The sequence below is a fragment of the Hemiscyllium ocellatum genome, chromosome 11, assembly GCF_020745735.1.
Source record: "Hemiscyllium ocellatum isolate sHemOce1 chromosome 11, sHemOce1.pat.X.cur, whole genome shotgun sequence".
In the NCBI taxonomy this organism is placed as follows: domain Eukaryota; kingdom Metazoa; phylum Chordata; class Chondrichthyes; order Orectolobiformes; family Hemiscylliidae; genus Hemiscyllium; species Hemiscyllium ocellatum.
The window spans coordinates 52956537-52978345 of record NC_083411.1 but is presented as its reverse complement, the minus strand read 5'-3'; the positions used below and the strand labels follow the sequence as shown (position 1 = coordinate 52978345).

Sequence of the window (21809 nt, the reverse complement as noted above, 5' to 3'; positions counted from 1 at the left end):
TCTTGTAAATCTTCCTAACCCCTTTCAAGCAATGATAAATCAATCCATTTGCATCAGTGCAAGAATAAATAATGGAATCCTCAGTAGAGAAAGAAGAGCAGGACATATAGAGTAGCTATGAATAGTTGGCTTGAATGTCAAAGGGAAAAGTTTGTTTGACCAAACTTGTCGAAAGTTTTGAGGAGGTCATAGAGTAAATGGGCAGTAATGTAAGGGGTACTGATATAGAACAGAAGAAGCAACACGGCTGCTTGTGAATGGCCAGTTTTGTGCTAAGTGACCCAGCAGGGATTTGCCAGAGTGATTAACTCTTTGGGAATAAATTGGCAAGGAGGACCCTGAATGGGGAGATGGTCAGAGGGTATGATCCAATCCAATGATCCAAGGAGAGCAGGATCCAAGCTTGTGAGAATGGGGTGAGTGAGCTGTCAGAAGAGGCAGTCTGGAGAAGTATGCTGTGTGCATGTGAGTGTACACTAAATAAATGGAAAACTTGAAGATCAAAAGATTATGGAGGAATGGGGGTGAATTAAAATTATGGTTGCTTTTCCACTCTTGATTTGGAGACAGGTATCGTTTGAAGTCATGATTTCCCTTTTTGTCCAGTTTTGAAGTAAGCCACAACATGCTGCCCAAACTGTACCTTTATTTTTTGAGTTTCAATCTTGGAAATAAACCCAAAGCAAAATCTTTAAGATGGGGTTTATTAATAAACATGCAAAACATGGAGGGACAAACTCTGCTACTTCATTCACACACACAAATACAGTGAAGAAGGATAGAGAAAGAAAAATAGTTGCAAATTGAATTTCATGAAAAGTTATTACATTGGTATTAGTTCACATGACTTAGAGTCCAATTGGTCAAGAACCAAATTGGGAATCTTCATTTGGTTAATCTTACTGCAATTCTTTTTCTGAGTTGGGATACAGGTGGATGGCAATTAAGAGTGCAGTGGTATTTGGCATGCTCAGAGAATTAGTCCACCATGGCTGACTAAGTCTGCAATTTGTTTTTCTGAATAAGAGACTTTTGGGAGAGATAGAGATGGAGAGAAGGCTTTTTCACTGCTAAAGTTTGGAATTACAGTTCTTGTAAAACAGCAATTGATATCAGAAGTCAAAACTGCATATGTAAAAAGGGCTCAAACAGCTCGGTTTCAGTTGTGTGATAGGGTGGTTTCTGCTAAGCCAGTCAGATAAACTGGTAGTTTGACCGTCCACATCAAAACTGTATGGGATGAGGGATGGATTCATGGGTAGATTCATGGATGGATAGTGTCACAGATGAACAGATCGATGGATGAATTCACATGCAGACAGAACAATGATGTGATGGATTTATGGGCAGATATACAGATGGAAAGATTCACAAAGGTGTGGATGGATCGCCAGCTAGATTCATGGAGGGAAACACAGATTTAAGGATGGATTCGCAGATAGGTGCATGAAATAATGTACTGATTGATTCTCAGAAAGTGGGCCAAATTTCCAGGCAGATGGACTTGGTAGACAGTTGGTTGGATTCATGATTGGATGGTCAAATTCAATGACAGGTGAATTCATAGATGTATTCATAGACGGATGGGTTCATAGACTGATTCATGGATTGCTGGAATAATTATGGAGGGACTGCAACAAAGACTGCAACTAGACTATTCCTGGGATGACAGGACTGATATATGAAGAGAAAGTGGATTGATTAGGACTATATTCACCATCGTTTAGAAGGCTGAGTGGATATCTGATAGAAACCTATAAAATGCTAACAGGATTAGACAGGGTAAATTCAGGAAGGATGTTCCCAATGACCAAGAAATCCAGAACCAGGGCTCACAATCTGAGAATACAGACGAGGTCATTTAGGAATTAGATGAAGAGAAACTTCTTCACTCAGAGAGTGGTGAGCCTGTGGAATTCTTTGCCACTGACAGTGATTGAAATCAAACCATTCAGTGTATTCAAGAAGAAGTCAGATATAGTTCTTAGGACTAAAATGCTCAAAGGGAAAAGTAGGAAGAGGATACTGTCTGTGCCTGTGAAGTTTGCTTTCTCCAATGCATTGACATTCACTCCTAGTATCTGCTGTCTGGCCAAATCTCTACTGGTTATTCTACTGTCTTTAGGATTTTTGAACCACAGGAGCTGAAGAGAATCTGCTGACATCTTGTGGTAAGGTTGATCCCCCTGTCTTATGTTGATCTGTTTTGCTTCCAGATTTTTGCTTCTCTCACCATCTAAATGGCTTTCTTGAAAATTTTCTTTGGACCACAACAAAACTGAAAAAGACTTACCAGTAATCCATCAATAATTCTATCTCCAATGAAGGGTGATTTCAAGGCTTCATAGTCATATTTTTCCACTACTATGTAGAGATCACTAAATAAATTACTCATAGATTTCTCTGGAAGCTGAACACCTGATAAATATTGTGTTTTCAAGAATTTAATTTGTTGGACAGTGATTTTTAAAACCTTGCAGAATTTCATCAAGTGTATCTGATGCAACTTTTATGAGCAACTTGGTACATTAGATCATTGAATATAAAAGTGTATTTGTTCAGTTTCTGATTAAGTATCTAGTTTGGAGGCAAAATCAATATCTTAAGATCAGTTATTGGCAAGGTGCCAATTTTATGTACTATTTGGCCCATTTCTGAAATGACATCTTGCTGACAGTACTATTACTGCTGCCTTGTCTTCCTCATATGATTATTTAGCTTCCTTTTCATTTAATGATTCAAAATCTCAATGTCTCCTTATCTTAAAGGATTTCTTTTTTTTTAGGTCAGATTACTTACAATGTGGAAACAGGCCCTTCGGGCCAACAAGTCCACACTGACCCTCCAAAGAGAAACCCACCCAGACCCATTCCCCTACATTCACCCTTGACCAATGCACCTCACACTACTGGCAATTTAGCAAGGCCAATTCTCCTAACCTGCACATCTTTGGACTGTGAGAGGAAACCGGAGCACCCGGAGGAAACCCATACAGACACAGGGAAAATGTGCAAACTCCACACAGACAGTTGCCCAAGGCAGGAATTGAACCCGGGTCCCTGGCTCCGTGAGGCAGCAATGCTAGCCACTGAGCCACCATGCTGCCCAGTAGACATTTCCCATTCTCTTCAGAGCTGCATGTGGGGTTAAAGACAATCCCAATCACTTTAATGTGTTCTACCAGATGAATCTAACTCTGTTGATTTTGTCTTGTCAAAAATTGGGATGCGTTTATCATCTTAAAGTTATACCTGAAGATACCTTCAAAGCTCACCGGAACCTGCACCGCTGCTCATCATGTTAGAGATTGCTCATACCATCAAACCATCAAGGCAGGTTCACTGCCAACATATCCTTCCTGGCAGGGATTTGCAGGGCTCCTTTTATCAAGTGTGGTCGAGGAAAAACACTTGGTCCTCCAACAAGCACAGGTCTTTGTCTTAACCAATGTGTCATTTATTACATGTTAGCAATAGGTACATATTCCACTGATATGATAGACATTGTCACAGAGACTGTAAAGAGGATTTCAGTGGTAGGTTTTATTAATCAAGCTACTATTCTTCCACCCAAATCAGAATGATGATATTGATATGGCCATTCTTAATGCAATCCTCAGCATTAACCCTTTCTGCACCTTCTATGACTAATATCATTTTGAATCAGATTCCGCTGCATCAAATCTTCCCTCATCCTGTAGTTAATTGGTGGGAACCCAGGCAGTGCAGACTGTAAGTGGGGGCTGTGAGAGCAGGAGCTAGTGTCCACAATGTACAGAGACTGGAATCCTGTGTATTATCACCAGGACGCAGGGAGGAACATGACTGAACACTCATGATGCAGGAACTTGAATGCTCAGTAATTCTCAGCAGCCCCATCCTGCCCCAAATTGATGCCCATGTTTACAGTGGGCACAGGAAACTTCAGCAAATCTTATCCCTGGGTCTTGGCTGAGGTGCTGACTGATCAAGGGAGCACTCAATGAAGTGACACTGATTGTACTCCAGAATGGCTGTGGAATTTCAGGACCAATGTTTTCCAATTGAACAGGAATTTTCCTTTGCGTTGTTACTTCTCAGGAATGACCAGAAGGTGCACACAGTTTGGGTCTTCTGTAGAGTCAGGCTTCTTCCTGTATCTTTCCCCTCTGTGTTGTCCCAAGTAGGGACCCCAATCAGGGGCTGATGTGCAAGCAGCAGATATTTTCTGTGAATGGAAATGTAAAATGTTTGATCATTTCTGTTGGATTTTCACCCACTGTTAAGTGGAAAAGAAATCTGGTTCCCAATCAGATTATTCCGACACCTGATAATTCACACTATAGCAAACAATATTTCATGACAAAGATTATACTTTCATCCAGACACTTCAATTGATCCTGTTGTGCACTGGCAGTGAGACACACTGAAAGAAATAGACTTTTCACAGACAATCAGTTTGATGCAATGACCTTAGTGCAATTCATTAAATGTTAAAGGTCAGAGACATGGTGAGATGAAGAGGTTTAGGGAGGCAATTCCAATGTTTAAGGTTAACCCTGCTGAATGCACAGTTACCAATGGGAGAGTGAGTGAAATGGTGAGTGTTGCAACAAATGTCAGAATTGTAGGAGTGCAGGTATTTTGATGGTTCATACAGTTGGAGGAGGGTACGAGAGAGAGGATTTGCTCAATGATACAGGGGTGAAAATTTTAAAAGTGTGATGTTGGATTAGTGTCTCATAGTGATCAACAAGGACAGGGCTGGCAGATGAACAAGGCCTGGTGTGGTATAAGCCACAGTGCTATGGAGAAGCATGGATTCACTTAAGGTGGAAGACGGGAAACATGAGCACCAGTAGCCAGTCAATTAACCTACAAATTATAAAGACAATGACCAGGATTTTTCGGATAGCAAGGTTTCCTGTCCGACAACCCGAAGACTTGGTGGGGAATATATCCGTACAGGTTATGGCTGTGCCAGAGTCACTTCAAGCTGCTCAGAGCATCAAATGGTTGGATATGGGATTTTTATCCTCCATTTTGTGCATTTTCCTTGAACAAAACTGCCTGCCAATCTGACTGAACAGCAGGGCCACAGGGAGTAATGGTCACTGCTGGCACCAGAAGCAACCTCCAGAATCAAAGTGCTGGAGTTCCACAGGGGGAGCCAGTAGTGAGGTCACATGACAGGAAATGGGAGCGAAGGTCCAGGGAGAGTAGGGAGAGTAGGGGGAGTCAACAGCAAGGTCAGGAATGCAATGAATATCTGGATAGGCTGGGACTTTGAGCTGGTCTCATTGATAGAGTCAGCCATCTCCTTTTCTGAGCCTTCCTGTTCTCCCCTTACCACGCAAACCCACAATTGCAGGGGAATATTAACTGATGCTCTAGGCTTTGCCTACACCTTATAATGTTGTAGGCCGGACACAAGCATGGGATGGCAAACGAGGAGACTGTACGGGCCCTCCTGCCTACTAGTGCAGGATTGTAAGAACTTGCTGTTTACAACAACCTCAAAGACCAACCTCCTAACTATTGCATTCGGGGTTTAGTATCCTGTAATGATGTCACAGAGCAGCTTTTCATTGGGAAGAGATACCACAGTGTAAGCTGAATTAAGAAACGAAAAACAGAAATTCTTGGTGAATTGGGCAAAACCCGAAAACCGAACACTGTTTACATTAGAAATACTTGCAGAGAAGCAAATGATGTAAACTGACTAGCATTAATGATAAGGATTACAGAATAGTTTATCAAATAATCCTTTAGATGTATTGTTGAGAAAAGACACATTTTGTCAAATCCTTTTGTCCTGCATTTATTGGGACATTTTGCAAGAATCCCAACCAATTCAAGGTGAAAAGTAAATTCTGTCATCTGAAAGGAGACTATTGATTGGTTGCTAAATGAATTCTGATTGGCAGAGATGTTGCCGTGGAGAATGCACCCACTAATGCTGATTGACAACTAACTGCCAGGTTTTGATTAGAGAATGTGGAATTTCACGCCATGGAGAGGAAGAGGCTGAGGGGGATTTCACTAAAGTTCACAAAATAATGAGAGGTCTGGGCAGAGCAAACAGGAACAATTAGCTCAATCTCATTAAATCTGTGCTGTTTAGACCTTGATGTTTTGATTGGTTTGCAAAAGTAGCAAATAGATTCATAGAGATGTACAGCACAGAAACAGACCCTTCAGTCCTATCGTCCATGCTGGTCAGATATCCCAACCTAATCTAGTCCCATTTGCTGGCATTTGGCCCATTTCCCTCAAAACCCTTCCTAATCATAGACACATCCAGATGCCTTTTAAATGTTGCAATTGTACCAGTCTCTGCCACTTCCTCTGGCAGCTCATTCAAAATACGGATTACCCTCCGCATGAAAAAGTTACCCCTTACATCCCTTTTAAATTTTTCCCCTCTCACCCTAAACCTGTGCTGTCTAGTTCTGGACTCTCCCACTCCAGGGAAAAGACCTTGTCTATTTACCCTATCCAAGACCCTCATGATTTTATAAATCTCGAGAAGGTCACCCTTCAGCCTCCAATGCTCCAGGGAAAACAGCCCCAGCCTATTCAGCCTCTCCCTGAAACTCAATCCTCCAACCCTGGCAACATCATAGTAATTTTTTTCTGAACCCTTTCAAGTTTCACAACATCCTTCCAATAGGAGGGAAACCAGAATTGCATATGATATTCCAAAAGTGGCCTAACTAATGTCCTGGGCAGCCACAACATGGCCTCCCAACTCCTATTTCAATGCTGTGACCAATAAAGGAAAGCATTCAAGACACCTTCTTCACCACCCTATCTAATTGTGACTCCACGTCCAAGGAACTATGAACCTGTACCTCAAGGTCTCTTTGTTCAGCAAAGCATACCCCCACCCCTACCCCCACTCCCCCCACGACCTTCCCAACAATTGTACAAGTCCTGCTCTGATTTGCCTTACCAAAACATAAATGACAAAATGGACCGATCCTTGTGGCACACCATTGGTCACAGGCCTCCAGTCTGAAACGCAACTCTCCATCACCACCCTCTGTCTTCTACCTTTGAGCCAGTTCCGTATCCAATTAGCTAGTTCTCCCTGTATTCCACGAGATCTAACCTTGCTAATCAGTATTCCATGAGGAACCTTGTTGAACACATTATTGAAGTCCATATAGATCATGTCCACCGCTCTGCCCTCATCAATCTGCTTTGTTACTTCTTCAAAAAAACTCAATCAAGTTTGTGAGACATGATTTCCCATACAAAAATCCATTATAATTATCCCTAATCAGTACTTGCCTTTCCAAATACATATAAATCCTGTCCCTCAGGATTCCCTCCAACAACTTGCCCACCACCGATGTCAGGCTCTCTGAAATATAGTTCCGTGGCTTGTCCTTACCACCTTTCTTAAATAGTGGCACCACGTTAGCCAACCTCCAGTCTTCCAGCACTTCACCTGTGACTATCGATGATACAAATATCTCAGCAATCATTTCTCTAGCTTCCCACAGAGTTCTTAGGTAGACTTGATTAGATCCTGGGAATTTATCCACTTTTATGCATTTCAAGACATCCAGTACCACCTCTTCTTCAATATGGACATTTTTCAAGATGTCACCATCTATTTCCCTACATTCTATATCTTCCATGTCCTTCTTCACAGTAAACACTGATGTAAAATACTTGTTTAGTATCTTCCCCACCTCCTGCAGCTCCACACACAGGCCTCCTTGCTGATCATTGAGGAGCTCTATTCTCTCCCTCGTTACACTTTTGTCCTCAATGAATTTATAAAATCCCTTTGGATTTTTCTTAAACCTATTTGCCATTGCTATCTCATGTCCCTTTTTGCCCTTCTGATTTCCCTCTTAAGTATACTCCTACTGCCTCTATACTCTAAGGATTCCTTCGAACTCTGCTGTCAATACTTGACATATGCTTTCTTCTTCTTCATAACCAAAACCTTAACATCTGTAGTCATCAACATTCCCTATACCTACCAACCTTTCTTTTCACCCTAACGGGAATATACTATTTCTGGATTCTCATTATCTCATTTCTGAAGACTTCCCATTTTCCAGCTGTACCTTTACCTGCAAACATCTGCCCGCGATCAGCTTTTGAAAGTTCTTGCCTAATACCATCAAAATTGGCCTTTCTCCAATTTCGAACTTCAACTTTGAGATTCAGTCTATTCTTTTCTATCACTATTTTAAAACAAATAGAATTATGGTCACTGGCCCCAAAGTGCTCCCCCACTGACACCTCAGTCACCTGCCCTGCCTTATTTCCCAAGAGTAAGTCAGGTTTTGCACCTCTCTAGTCAGTACATCCACATACTGAATCAGAAGATTTTTTTCAGCACACTTAACAAATTCCTCTCCATCAAAACCCTTGATACGATGGCAGTCCCAGTCTAAGTTAAAATCCCCTACCATACCAACTCTATTATTCTTACAGATAGCTGAGATCTCCTTACAAATTTGTTTCTTAATTTCCCACTGACTATTGGTGGGGTTTATAATACAATCCCAATAAGGTGATCATCCGTTTCTTATTTCTCAATTCCTCCCAAATAACGTCCCTGGATGTACTTCCAGGAATATCCTGCCTCAGTAGAGCAGTTATGCTATCCTTTATCAAAAATGCCACTCCCCCTCCTCTCTTGCCCCCCTTTCTATCCTTCCTATAGGATTTGTATCCTGGAACATTAAGCTGCCAATCCTGTCCATCTCTGAGCCACATCTCTGTAATTGCAATGACATCCGAGTCCGATATTCCTAACCATGCCTTCCCCGTTAGCTCTCTTGAATTGAAATAATTACAGTTTAATTTATCAGTCCAACCTGTAGTTGGTTTCTGCTTTGTTCCTGCCTGCTTTAACTAGTTACCTTTCCCAACCAATCTCAAATTGATCTTTTTCTTCACTATTTCCCTGGGTCCCACTATTCCACCACCTCCCACCCCTCCCCCCCCCAACCCACCCCCACCCCCACCCCCACCCCCCACCTTGCTAGTTTAAATCCTCCTGAGCAGCTCGAGCAATTTTCCCTGCCAGTATATTCATCCCCTTCCAATTCAGGTGCAATCCATCCTTCTTGTGGAGGTCATTTCTACCCCAGAAGAGATTTCATTGATCCATTAATGTAAACCCTTCTCCCCTGCACTATCTCCTCAGCCACACATTCATCTGCTCTTTCCTTCTATTCATACCCTCATTAGCTTGTAGTACCAGGGTTATTCCACATATTGCTACCCTAGAGAACCTCCTCTTGAATTCCTGCCTAAGCTTCTATATTGTCCCTTTAGAATCTCATCCTTTTCCCTTCCTATATCATTAGTTCCAAAGTGTACAATGACCTCCTGCTGGTCCCTCTCCCCCTTGAGAACATTCGGCACTCTCTCCAACATATCCTTGATCCTGGCAACACACCATTCTGATTTTTCACTGTTGGCCCCAGAAGTGTCTGTCTATGCCTCTGACTAGAAAGTCCCCTCTCACAATTGATCTCTTGGAACCTGACGTACCCCTCATTACATTGAGAACCAGTCTCCGGACCAGAAATTTGGCTGTTCGTGCTACATTCCCCGGAAAGTCCATCACCCCCTACATTTTCCAAAACAGCATACTTGTGTGAGATGGGGACAGCCACAGAAGACTCCTGTACTATCTGCCTACCCATCCTAATTTTCCTGGAGTTAACCCATCTACCTGAATGTTTCTGTGGCTTTTCTCGCTTCCTATAACTGCCACCCGTCATATTCCCTAGCTCTTGTAAATTCCTTATTGCCTCTAACTGCTGGTCCAACCGAACCATGCGATCTGATAGGATTCACAATCAAAGACACTTCCTGCAGAAGTAACCATCAGTAACATGGAAATGCTCCCTAAACTCCCACATCTGATAGGAAGAGCACCTCACTCAACTAAAGGTCATCGTTGCTCCTTCACAATCTACAGACCCAGAAAATAGCACCATCTTTTTGCTCTTTAAAAAAACACTGCTCCATGCTAACTTAGTACCTATGGTTTATATTTTTAAAATTTAATCAACAGACCGATCTCAATAAAAGATACAATTAAGAAAGAATCCACTCTATTCACTACTGTAGATTTACAGCAAGATTACAAGTACAAACTATGCACATGTCTGTTCCTGTGCTGTGAGCTCACCCACACAGGTTCCTCTAAGGTCAGCTGTGAATTTCACTGTTTGTTAAATTTTCCTAAATGCACTCTAATGTCCAGAGATACATGAACTCAAACAGCAAAAGCAGTGATAGTGCAGATTCACTGCTGTGTCAGACAGCAGGGTCAGTCTTTCTCTGACCCTGTGGTCACTGCTTTTGTCTGTCATCCTCCTTTTAAAAGTGCCATTGTTTTGATCTTTTATTGCAGAATCATTCGGTGTACTAGAGACAGCGCTGGATAATCACTGAAATGGGAATAATGTCCAGGGTTATGGGAAAAAGCCGGGGGAATAATACTAAGGCCTTCTGCGCATTCAGAGGGCTGGTACAGGCATGATGGGCTGAATGGCTTCTTTCTGCACCATAACAACTCAGATTCTGTGAACTTTGTGTAGTTGAGACAGACAAATCATAACCTTGGTCTTATATAGAACAGTACGGTACAGACACTAATCCTTCAGTCCACAATATTGTACCGAACATGATGCAAAATTAAACTATTTTCTTCTGCCTGCCATTGGTTCACATCCCTTCATTCCTTGCATATTCATGTCTTTAATTAAAAGTTCCTAAATGCCTTTATCATATCTGCCTCCACCCCTACCCCGGCAGCCTGTTCCAGACTCCTGACACTCTTTGTGTAAAAAAACTTGCCCCTCACATCTCCTTTGAACTTTGGCCCTCTCACCTTAAATGCTTCTCTTAGTATTTTTGAACTGTGGCGGGGGAAAAAGATTCTGACTGTCAACCCTATCTATCCATCTCATAATTTTGCAGGCTTCTATTAGCCGCTCCAGAGAAAACAACCTGAGTTTTTCTAGCCTCTCCTTAGAGCTCATACCCTCTAATCCAAGCCTCATCCTGGTAAACCTCTTCTACACCCTCTCCAAAGCCTCCACATCCTTCTTGTAATGTGGCGACTAGAATTAAACGCAATAGTCGTCATGCAGCCTAAGCAAAGTCTTATAAAGCTGTAACATGACCTCCTGATTCTTGTACTCAGTTCCCTGAGCAATAACGGCAAGTACGCCATAAACTTTCTTTATCACCCTACTTGTGACGATTTGTTTTGATCTGTATTTGATGCTGAAATGAGCTTCTGACAACATTTTCATAACACCACTAAAACCATATATTTTTGCCTGCATCATCTGATTCGATTCCTCTGTAGTTACAGAAATCCTCTGTTGCAAAAATCCACACCCATGCAGTCATGCCATTGGCACTTGGCTATTCAAATAGCAAATCGAGAGTTTGATGTTGGAAAAGCACAGCAGGTCAGGCAGCATCCAAGGAGCAGGAGAATCGACATTTTTGGCTAAAGCCCTTCATCACGGCTTTAGCCCGAAACATTAATTCTCTGCTCCTTGGATGCTGCCTGACCAGCTGTGCTTTTCCAGCACCACACTCTTGACTCTGACCTCCAGCATCTGCAGTCCTCACTTTCTCCTATTCAAGTAACAACTCAGCTGACCTCCCAAATCCGACCCTCTGTGAACTTAATAATTCAAATCTGTGCTCTTAATTACATCAAGTCCTGATCATCGATCATTCCTTTTTCACTAATTCATATTGGCTCCTGCTTAAGTAAGTACTCAAGTTTAACATTCTCCTGCTTGTTTCCAAATCTTTCCATGGTCTTGGCTCACCCTTTCCTGGAAATCTCTGTGACATGTGTGGTTGTTTAAATCAAGCATTTTGAACCCTTGCCGTTTAAATAGTTTGACCATTAGTAGATGGCCCCTCAGTTGCTGAATTACGGGACTTTGGAATTCCTTCCTCAAAACTCACTGTCTCCCTGCCTTTTCTCTCATTGAAAGCATGAAGAAACAAAATGTGAGATTGATCTTGACAAACCTGTACTGAAACCAGGAAATGTTCCACGTGGACTTTATTCAAAGACTATAGAATCCCACCACCTAATGCCACTACTTGTTATTACAACCAGACAAACGTAAAGATCTGCAATGCAGAAGACACCATTCTGAAACTGAGAGATAGTTTTGAAACAGTCCAAACTCCAACTTTGTAAGGTGCATAAAGAGTGTATGAATTGATTGAGAATTTAATGAAATCAACCTAACAATCTGTGATCCATGACTGAAATACAAAATATAGAGTTTAGTGGACCTTTTGTTTATATTTGTTAAATTAAGGTGACCTGCATTTTCCAAGGTATTGCAACACACTGATATGTTCATATTTGTCATGTGTTCCAATAGTGCAATTCTTTTATTATTTTAAAACCTATCTTTGATTTAATTGCATAAATGTGATAAATTATGTTTTTTTGTAACATTGAAATAGCCATAGTCCTATCAGATCACAGGGCTGCTCTCTCAACAGAGAGCGAGGCGATTGATGGTGATTTAACCTGAGGATCAAGGGGAGAGTTCCAGAAGGAGAGTTCATCACAGTAACCTCAGCTGGTACAGGGATTGGCATCACTCAGCATCACCAACTCACCCATCCAACCAACTGAGCTAACCGATCCACTTTCTTTTAGTTGTATATTCAAACATTCACAGATACTACTTCCAGTCCACTCCAGCTTTAGTGCCTGAACCAAGATGGTATCACGGTGGACTGAACTGAGCATAAGTGAAAGGACAACAAAAAGACATTTTGACTTTGCATCAAAATGCTTTGCATTGCATCTATCATGATCCAAAACCTAATTTTATGTTCTCTGTTCCTTAATCTTTAAAAGATTTCAAAGCGTCCCTCACCTGCCACAAGGTGGGGCCCTCAGCTTGGACAACTCTCACCACAGCCATGATGGGGATCCACACAATACAGAAGATGGTCATACACCAGCCCAGTGCTCCTGACCAGACAGGGTATTCAACAGATCCATATTTTAGTGGGGCAAATGTTGTCAAGGACCAGATTAAGACTGCCTGAATGTGGATAAGATACAAAACTAAATCAGAAACAGAATGAGAGATTGGGTATTTTCAGTTTAAATCAAAATAATGTGTAACAGCTTCTTACCACCAGCAAACACGGAGAGATCAGAATCCAACACATTCTCCACCACAGCCAGAAGAGTCAAGTCCTTTCCCCAATCATCATCTCAATGTCCTTGAGGAATCGGTTTGTCCCTGTGAACAACAAGGAAGAAGAGAGACACCATCACTCACTCTGTCCTGTCTTTAGGGCAGCTTGTTTACTGTTGAAGTTCATCTTGTACAGGGTGGCACTGATGAACAGGTTAACCCAGAGAAGGGATTGCTCCAGATTTCAAACAGGATAAGGAAATTGATTCTTGTCACCAACTGATTGATCTTTCTCTACCATTTTGGGAACAAGGGTCTGTCCATCCCAGCACAAATTGGAAACATAAGCTTTTCCTGGAATGAGTTCTTCTTGGGCGATGAAGGTAACTTGGAATTTGAAACACAAACAGATCAATCATGACCGTATTGATGGTGGAGCAGGCTTGAGGGGCTGAATGGCTCTATTTCTGCTAAGGACTTGTAAAATATGAAAGTGAAGAGTTCATAACAAACCCTAAATAAAGAAACATGTGAACAACAGCAAAAATAGGCTAATTTTCTCTAGTCTTATTACAAATCACTTGTTAGGGATACGATTAATACTGATAGAAACCAATGAAGGGTAAAGAGTGGGGTGTTTCCAATGTAAAGAACAGGGGTATAAGTGTAATTAATTAAAACTTATAAAATACACCATTGAGTTAAATGCAATAGAGATGACCACTTAGGTGATATATTGCAACTGTAGCATGTGGTTGCTGCTGGATTCCTAAAGAAATCCAGTTATATTGGATCAGCTCAAGCATTTGAGATAGTACCACACATGAGGCTCCTTAATAACCTGAGAGCCCATTGTGCTGTGTGTACAGTATGACCATGGATAGTGAATTGGTGAGCTGATAGAAGATCGACAGCAGTATCTTGTCGGGATCTGGATGATGTGAGCTTGGCAAGGTTTATTCGAGAATTGGATGAGAACTGTAGCAATTCTGATGTCGGGAAGACCATTTTTTTTGATTCTTTCAGTAAGCAATGAGCTGAATCTTTCACTCAGCAGTGATGAGTTCCTAATTAATGGGATTATTCCCTATTAAGCAGCAAGCTAATGGTACAACACGCCTAACTAATATGCAGCTTCCTATCTTAAACTCACCTAACAAGCTCAACATTGAGAAAACTTGACCTGGAGATTAGAGTGGGGATCTCGTGAATTCAGCTTATTACATGCTCCAAATGACCTAAATATTAGGCACTGAGGTCTCAGAGAATACTCCAAGGATGCCAGCCACATACACTTTACATTCATGGTATTGGATCTGATATGTGCCAGTCTCTAATATCTTGCTGGGCCATCTCAGAAAATTTCTACACTTCAGTACTGCACCACAGTCTGCCCCAGTGACTATCATTGTAATGCCTCAGCCAGCACACCCAAGAGCATGAACCCAGGCTGCATCTCCAGGCTGGTCACTTGCTGTCCCAATTCTCACTCATTCTGAGCTGGCCTGGATGCTCACAACACCTCTCCCTTGCCTTGCCTTTTGCCTTTGTGTGTTTGCTACCTCAGCCAGGGATATTATTCCAGTCGCTCCTTGCCATTTAGTGCAGACACAAAGGAAGGAATCTTGTTGTGGTTGTCAACAGGACTCTGTCAAATCAAGGAGGGTGTAATGGGGTGCTGGCACAGTAAGTCATGGGCAGTCTCTGATACCAATTCCATGTGCTTAGACATGGGCAACCAGCTGCTCAGGGTGGTCAACATTAGTGTTTACTCCACGTAAGGGGTTAGGAACTGAATGAAGGTCAGCCCACCACCTGGCTTGAGTCTTTCTGCTCTACTGTGGGCTGCTTACTTCCTGAAATGAGACAGAGGCAGGTATTAATGGAGATGAAAGGACGTGTCCCAATTGTTACTGTAGGTGCAGCTGGGAGGTATCCTGAGTGAACAAGCAGTGCAGAGGGACTGCAGGATTAATGGTGTCTGGGATTGGGGTAGGTGTGAGTGAGCGGAGGGGGACAGATTGCAAGCTGTAGTGAGATTGGTAGGGCATGAGACTCAGTGGAAGGTGGGTATAGCAAGAGAGTTGCGGTGAGGGTGAGATAACAAACATGGTAGCACTTACTAGCAAAGTGGAGAAGATCATTGACTTCCTTCTTTCACTGCTGGGTATTCCTCCAGATGGCTGAGATTGCACTGATCCAGGTGGCAACCTCGGACCAGGTTGTCATGTCATGCCCTGATCTTACCAATCCAGGGGTAAGAAGAAATCCCACTTCAACACCACACTATGCAGTAGAACCTTTAGATCCCTACCTATCAGGCAGGACACTCCTTCCCCCTGCCTGCCTGCTATGTCTGGGATCAATATAAGTAACACTGTAGGGCTGTTCTAGACTGACAGTGTTTGTATAGATACTTAATGGGCTTTTAATGAAGTTGTAACCATAACATATGGAGCTGTCAGTGTTGGCCTGGGTGGACAAGGTCAGAAGTCACATGGCACCACATTATAGTCCAAAAGGTTTATTTGAAATCAAATGCTTTCGGAGCACTGCCCCTTCGTCAGGTGAAGTAAAGAGAAGCACACAGACACAGAGTTTATAATCAGAGAGATCAAAATATCATACAAGTGGTGTGAGTGGAGTGTTGAATAATAGGTCTCTGCAGGTGATCAAGAGTGTCAGATGGTGTGAATAAAGTGTCAACAGCTGAATAGCAGGTGAAGGGATGATCTATAATCTGATTCATAAGGTAGTTCTGGAGACAAACCAAATGACTGGAATAACATGGTAGGTATAAGATTCACACGCCGAGGGTCAAACCAAAGTAACAAGTACTAATCCAAAACTGTACACATTAAATAAGGTAGAGAGATCATAATAAGTTATCAAGGTGATGGTGTCAAAACTGGACAGTAAGGAAGATCTTACAGGTACAGAACAGTGTAATGGGGTCACATGTAGTACGACTTGTAACTAAGATCGTGGTTGAGGCCATCTTCATGGCTACAGAACTCAGCTATTGGTTTCAGCTCAGCAATTCTGTGCTATTGTGGTCCTCAAGATACAAAACAACACAGAATTATTGTGAGGTAGCAGTGCTAACCACTGGGCCACTGTGCCACCCAAAGTGGGGATATTTTCAGGATGGCAACCTGTAACTGTATGACAGAGATTAGAGCTAGGGCCTCGATTATGACTGGAATGAAGAAAGTAAATATACAATCACCAAGTTTCCAGATCACAAAAATAGGTGGGAGGGCATTTGGTGAGGATGACACAAAGATTCTATTGAGGGATACAACAGGTTATGTGAAAGAACAAAAACTAGCCAGGTAGAATATAAAGTGGAAAAATGTGAGTAATACACTTTGGCGGGAGGAATAGAGGAGTTGAATATTATTTGCCTGAAAAGACTGCAGAAAGCTGCAGCACAGAAGGATTAGGGGTTCCTTGTGCATAAATCTGAAAAGCTTGGCCTTTAAATTTTATGGGTATGAGGGAAGGAAAATGGATAGTTGGCCTTTATTTCAAAGCAAACAGAATACAAAAATAGGTAAGCTTTGTTATAAATGTTCAAGGCACTAGTGAGACCATGCCTGGAATATTCGGAACAGTTTCTATTCCTCCATGGGATGAGGATGCCACTGGCTCAGTAGAATTTATCGTCCATCCCAGAGAGCAGTTACGAGTCAACCATACTGCTATGTGTCCAGAGTCACATGTTGTCCAGACCAGGTAAGGATAGCAGTTTCTTTCCCTGAAGGACATTAGCAAACCAGAGGGGTTTTTTCAATCATTGACATTGATTCAAGGTCATAATTGGACTCTTAATTCTAGATTTTTATTGAATTCAATAAAACAGGGCAGCACAGTGATTCAGTGGTGAGCAATGTTGCCTCACAGCACCACGGACCTGGGTTCAAATCCAGCCTCAGGTGGCTGTCTGTGTGGATTTTGCACATTCTCCCCATGTCTGTATGGGTTTCCTCCAGGTGCTCCAGTTTCCTCCCACAGTCCAAAGTTATGCAGCTTGGTTGGACTGGCCGTGCTAATTTCCTCTATAATGTCCACGGATGTGCAGGCTAGGCTGGTTAGGCATGGGAAATGCATGATTACGGGGATAGGGTAGGGGTCTGGGTCTGGGTAGGATGCTCATCAAAGAGTTGGTGTGCACTCGTTGGGTCAAATGGCCCGCTTCCACATTGCAGAGATTTTATGATTCAAATTGCACCATTTGCCATGATGGGATTCGAGCCTGGATCCCTAAGGCAGTACCTGGGTTAACAATCCAGCGATTATATCATCAGGTCATCATCTCCCCCTCAAAAAAATATATATTGGCTTTGGAGGCAGTCCAAAGAAGGTTCATGAGATTAATTTCGGATATGGAGAGATTTTCTTTTCAGGAGTGTTCGAGTAATTTGGGCTTGAGCTCTTTTGAATTTTGTGGAATAAGAGGCGATCTATTTTGAAAAGTATATGATTGTTAACGATTGTGCTTGATCAGATATAGGAATAGAGGCTGTTTTCACTTATGCTAGAGTCTGGGACCAGAAGGCATCTCCTGAGAACCAAGAGGTTACATATTTAAGACAGAGATGAGGAAGACTTTTTGCTCTTAGAGTGCAGTGGTATTCTTTTTACCACAGAGTGCTGTTGAGGCTAGGTATATAAGTCTATTCATGTAAGATAGATTGTAAATCAGTAAAGGAATCAAACATTGTGGGGAAATGGTAGGAAAGTGGAGTGAAGGATAGTCAAATCAGCCATGACCTCATTGAATGGTGGCGCAAAATCAGTGGGGTGAATGGCCTACTTCAACTCCTCTGTCTTATGGTCTCATTGTCTTAAGTACTTCTATTGCTATAAAACTCATACTTACACAGTCTGGGCTCTGTGCTGCCTCACTACATACAACAAACACACAGTAACTGCAAGCTGGCTGCTAATATTATCACTGCTACTGAAGGTCAGTCAGGAACCTTTGTACATCACATATTTGTGAAGCAATCTAACAGCAGAAAGATAAACTCCCTATGTGATCTTGGATTTGTGCAATTATACAAGTATCAGCAATTAACAAGACCATGATTGTAGTAAAATTGGCTGAAATCCAGCAAAAACAAGTGGATCCTGAGTGAAGGATGCAAAAAATGATGTTGTGTGTTTCATGCTGGTTTCTGGAACCAATTAGGTTTCATTGTCAGGAAGAGCAAGTGAATTCTGATACACGTCTGCCAGCATCTGATTCATTTGGTCTGATTTTATTAAAGAAACCTTAATTTTCACAAAGTACTTTAAATTTAATATGTTTATTTGTTTCGGTCTCTTTTATGATTGACTGACCATAGATCCAGCTGAGACCGATGAGTTGCAGGAGAGCTGTTATAACGAGAATCCAGTCCGTAACGTAATGATCCATTAAATTTAGCTAGTAAATCCCAGCCTAAAATTAAATGGAAAATTCAAAAATGTTACACAGGAAAATGATCGTACTCTTACTTTCAAATTCAGACTTTGATGAGATTTGAAAAATGTATACATGTATGTGCTTATAATAAAAGCACAATTCTAACTAAAGCAAATTCAGAAGTCACAATGTCAGGTTATATTCCAACAGATTTATTTGAAATCACAAGCTTCTTCATCAGATGATGAAGGAGCAGTGCTCTGAAAGCTTCTGATTTCAAATAAACCTGTTGGATTATAGCCTGACATCGTATGGCTTCTGAAATTGTCCACTCCAGTCCAACATTGTCACTTCCACATCATAACTACAGCAAAATACTACAGATGCTGGAAATCTGAAACAAACACAGAAATTCCTGGAAAAAATCAGCAGGTCTGGCAGTATCTGTGGAGAAAGAAACTAACAAATTGATTCCAGTCTGGTACAACTCATCTTCAGAACTGTTCCAACACAATTCTAACTCGATGCTCAATATTCCCTCATTCATTTGTGTGTGGGATTCAATGATGCTGCTGTTCCCTCTTCTCCATTCTCACCTGAAAGTCATTTTTGAAATGGGGAGATCAGAATTTACCTGCAGTGTTCCAAATGTGATCTCACGTGATCAAATAAGTGAAGAGGTTACCTCAGAGTCCAATTGGACCTTGATCAGCTGGGCCAATGGGCTGAGGAGTGACAGATGGGGTTTAATTTAGATAAATGTGAGGTGCTGCATTTTCGAAAAGTAAGTTAGGGCAGAATTTATACACTTAATGTTAAGGTCCTGGGGAGCGTTGTTGAACAAAGAGACCTTGGGGCGCAGTTTCATGCAGAAGGTGGTGTGTGTATGGAAGTTTTGGAGGCTGGTATAATTACAACATTTAAAAGGCTTTTGGATGGATATATAAATAGGAATAGTCTAGAGTGATGTGGGCCCAATGCTGGCAAATAAGACTACATTTATTTAGGATATCTGATACCATGGATGAAGGATCTGTTTCTGTGCTGTACATCTCTGACTTTATGACCCTATGGGCGGCATGGTGGCTCAGTAGTTAGCACTACTGCCTCACAGCACCAGAGACCCAGGTTCAATTCCCGCCTCAGGCAACTGTCTGTGTGGAGTTTGCACATTCTCCCTGTGTGTGCGTAGCACTCTCCGGGTGTTCTGGGTTCCTCCCACACTCCAAAAATGTGCAGGTTAGGTGAGTTGGCCATGCTAAATTGTCTGTAGCGTTAGGTGTAGGGGAATGGGTCTGGGTGGGTTGCTCTTCGGAGGGTTGGTGTGGACTTGTTGGGCCGAAGGGCCTGTTTCCACATTGTAAGTAATCTAATCTAATCTAAATACATCCTAGATTTAGACATCATGACCCCTCATGTACATCTTAACTCTTTGCCTCCAGTTTTAACTGCCTGAGAACATTGCATTAATGGGATTTGTGAAATTACCAACTCTCCCCACTCAGTATCTGAACTACATTCCCATTCAACACAAATATCTGAATAAGGGAACATGGCTCAGGAGTAGGCCATCCTGTCCCTAGGGCTTACTCCACCATTTAATAATGTTAAAATCACACACCAGGTTATGATCCAACAGGTTTATTTGGAAACACTAGCTTTCTGACCGCCGCTCCTTCATCAGGTGGTTATGGAGTATAAGATCGTATGACATAGAATTCAAAGCAAACTTTTGAAAGCTAGTGCTTCCAAAAGAACCTGTTGGACTATATCCTCGTGATATGTGATTTTCAACTTTGTACATCCTAGTCCAACACTGGCACCTCCACGTAATTTAATAAGGTTACTGCTGTTATGAATTGCTTTCATTATATTTGCGTCCTTCTTTCCATAATACAAGCAATACTGTATACAGACTCTCACATTATGGAACCATCAGTGCACTGTATAACTGAAGCTTAACATCTCTACTTTTGTATCCACTCAGCCTTGCAGCAAATGATTAAGTTATATTAGCTTTCCCAAATATGTAGATGAGGACTGCAAATGCTGGAGATCAAAGTTGAAGAGTGCGGTGCTGGAAAAACACAGCCAGTCAGGCAGCATCTGAGGAGCAGGAGAGTTGATGTTTTGGGCATAAGCCCTTCATCAGGAATGAGGCTTGTGGGCCAAGGGGGCTGAGAGATAAATGGGAGAGGGATGAGGCTGGGGGGAGGATAGCTGAGAATGCACTAGGTAATGTATCTCCCTCCCCACCCCTATCCATGGTCCATAAAGACCATTCCTTCTGCAACTCCCTTGTTCAGTCCATGCCCCCACCAACCCACCCTCCTATCCTGGCACCTTCCCCTGCCACCAAAAGAATTGCAAAACTCCACCCACGCCTCCCCACTTACCTCCGTCCAAGGCCCCAAAGGAGCCTTCCACATCTGTCAGAGATTTATCTGCACTTCCACACACATCATCTACTATGTCTGTTGCTCCCAATGTGGTCTCCTCTACATCGGGGAGACAGAACTCCAGTTTGCAGAACGTTTCAGAGGGCATCTCCAGGACACACGCTCAAACAATCCCATTGCCCCATTGCCGAACACTTTAACTCCCCATTCACTAAGGACATGCAAGGCCTGGGCCTCCTCCACCGCCAAACCCTAACCACCCGATGCCTGGAGGAAGAATGCCTCATCTTCCACATTGGGACCCTCCAACCACATAGGATCAATGCAGATTTCACCAGTTTCCTCATTTTCCCTCCCCCCACCTTATCCCGGATGCAACTTTCCAACTGGACACCACCCTCTTGACCTGTCCTGCCTGTCCATCTTCCTTCCCACCTATCTACTCCATCCTCCTCTCTGACCTATCGCCTTCACCCCCAACTTCATCTACCTATCGCATTCTCAGCTACCTTACCCCCAGCCCACTCCTTCTCTCATTTATCTGTCAGCCCTCTTGGGCCACCAGCCTCACTCCTGATGAAGGTCTCATAGCCAAAACATTGATTTTCCTGCTCGTTGGATTCTGCCTGATCTGCTGTGCTTTTCCAGCAGCACACTCTTCATTTTTCCTAAATATATTGGAGGGTTGTTTATCAGACTGGAGGCCTGTGACCAGTGGAGTGCCACAAGGATTGCTGCTGGGTCCTCTACTTTTTGTCATTTATATAAATGATTTGGATGTGAGCGTAAGAGGTACAGTTAGTAAATTTGCAGATGACACCAAAATTGG

The 21809-nt window shown here is 42.4% G+C and overlaps 1 pseudogene; it reads right to left on the bottom strand.

Moving 5' to 3' along the window:
- Positions 1-4068: 4068 nt before the first annotated feature.
- Positions 4069-21809, bottom strand: part of LOC132819993 (sodium- and chloride-dependent neutral and basic amino acid transporter B(0+)-like) — a 51475-nt pseudogene continuing 33734 nt past the window's right edge.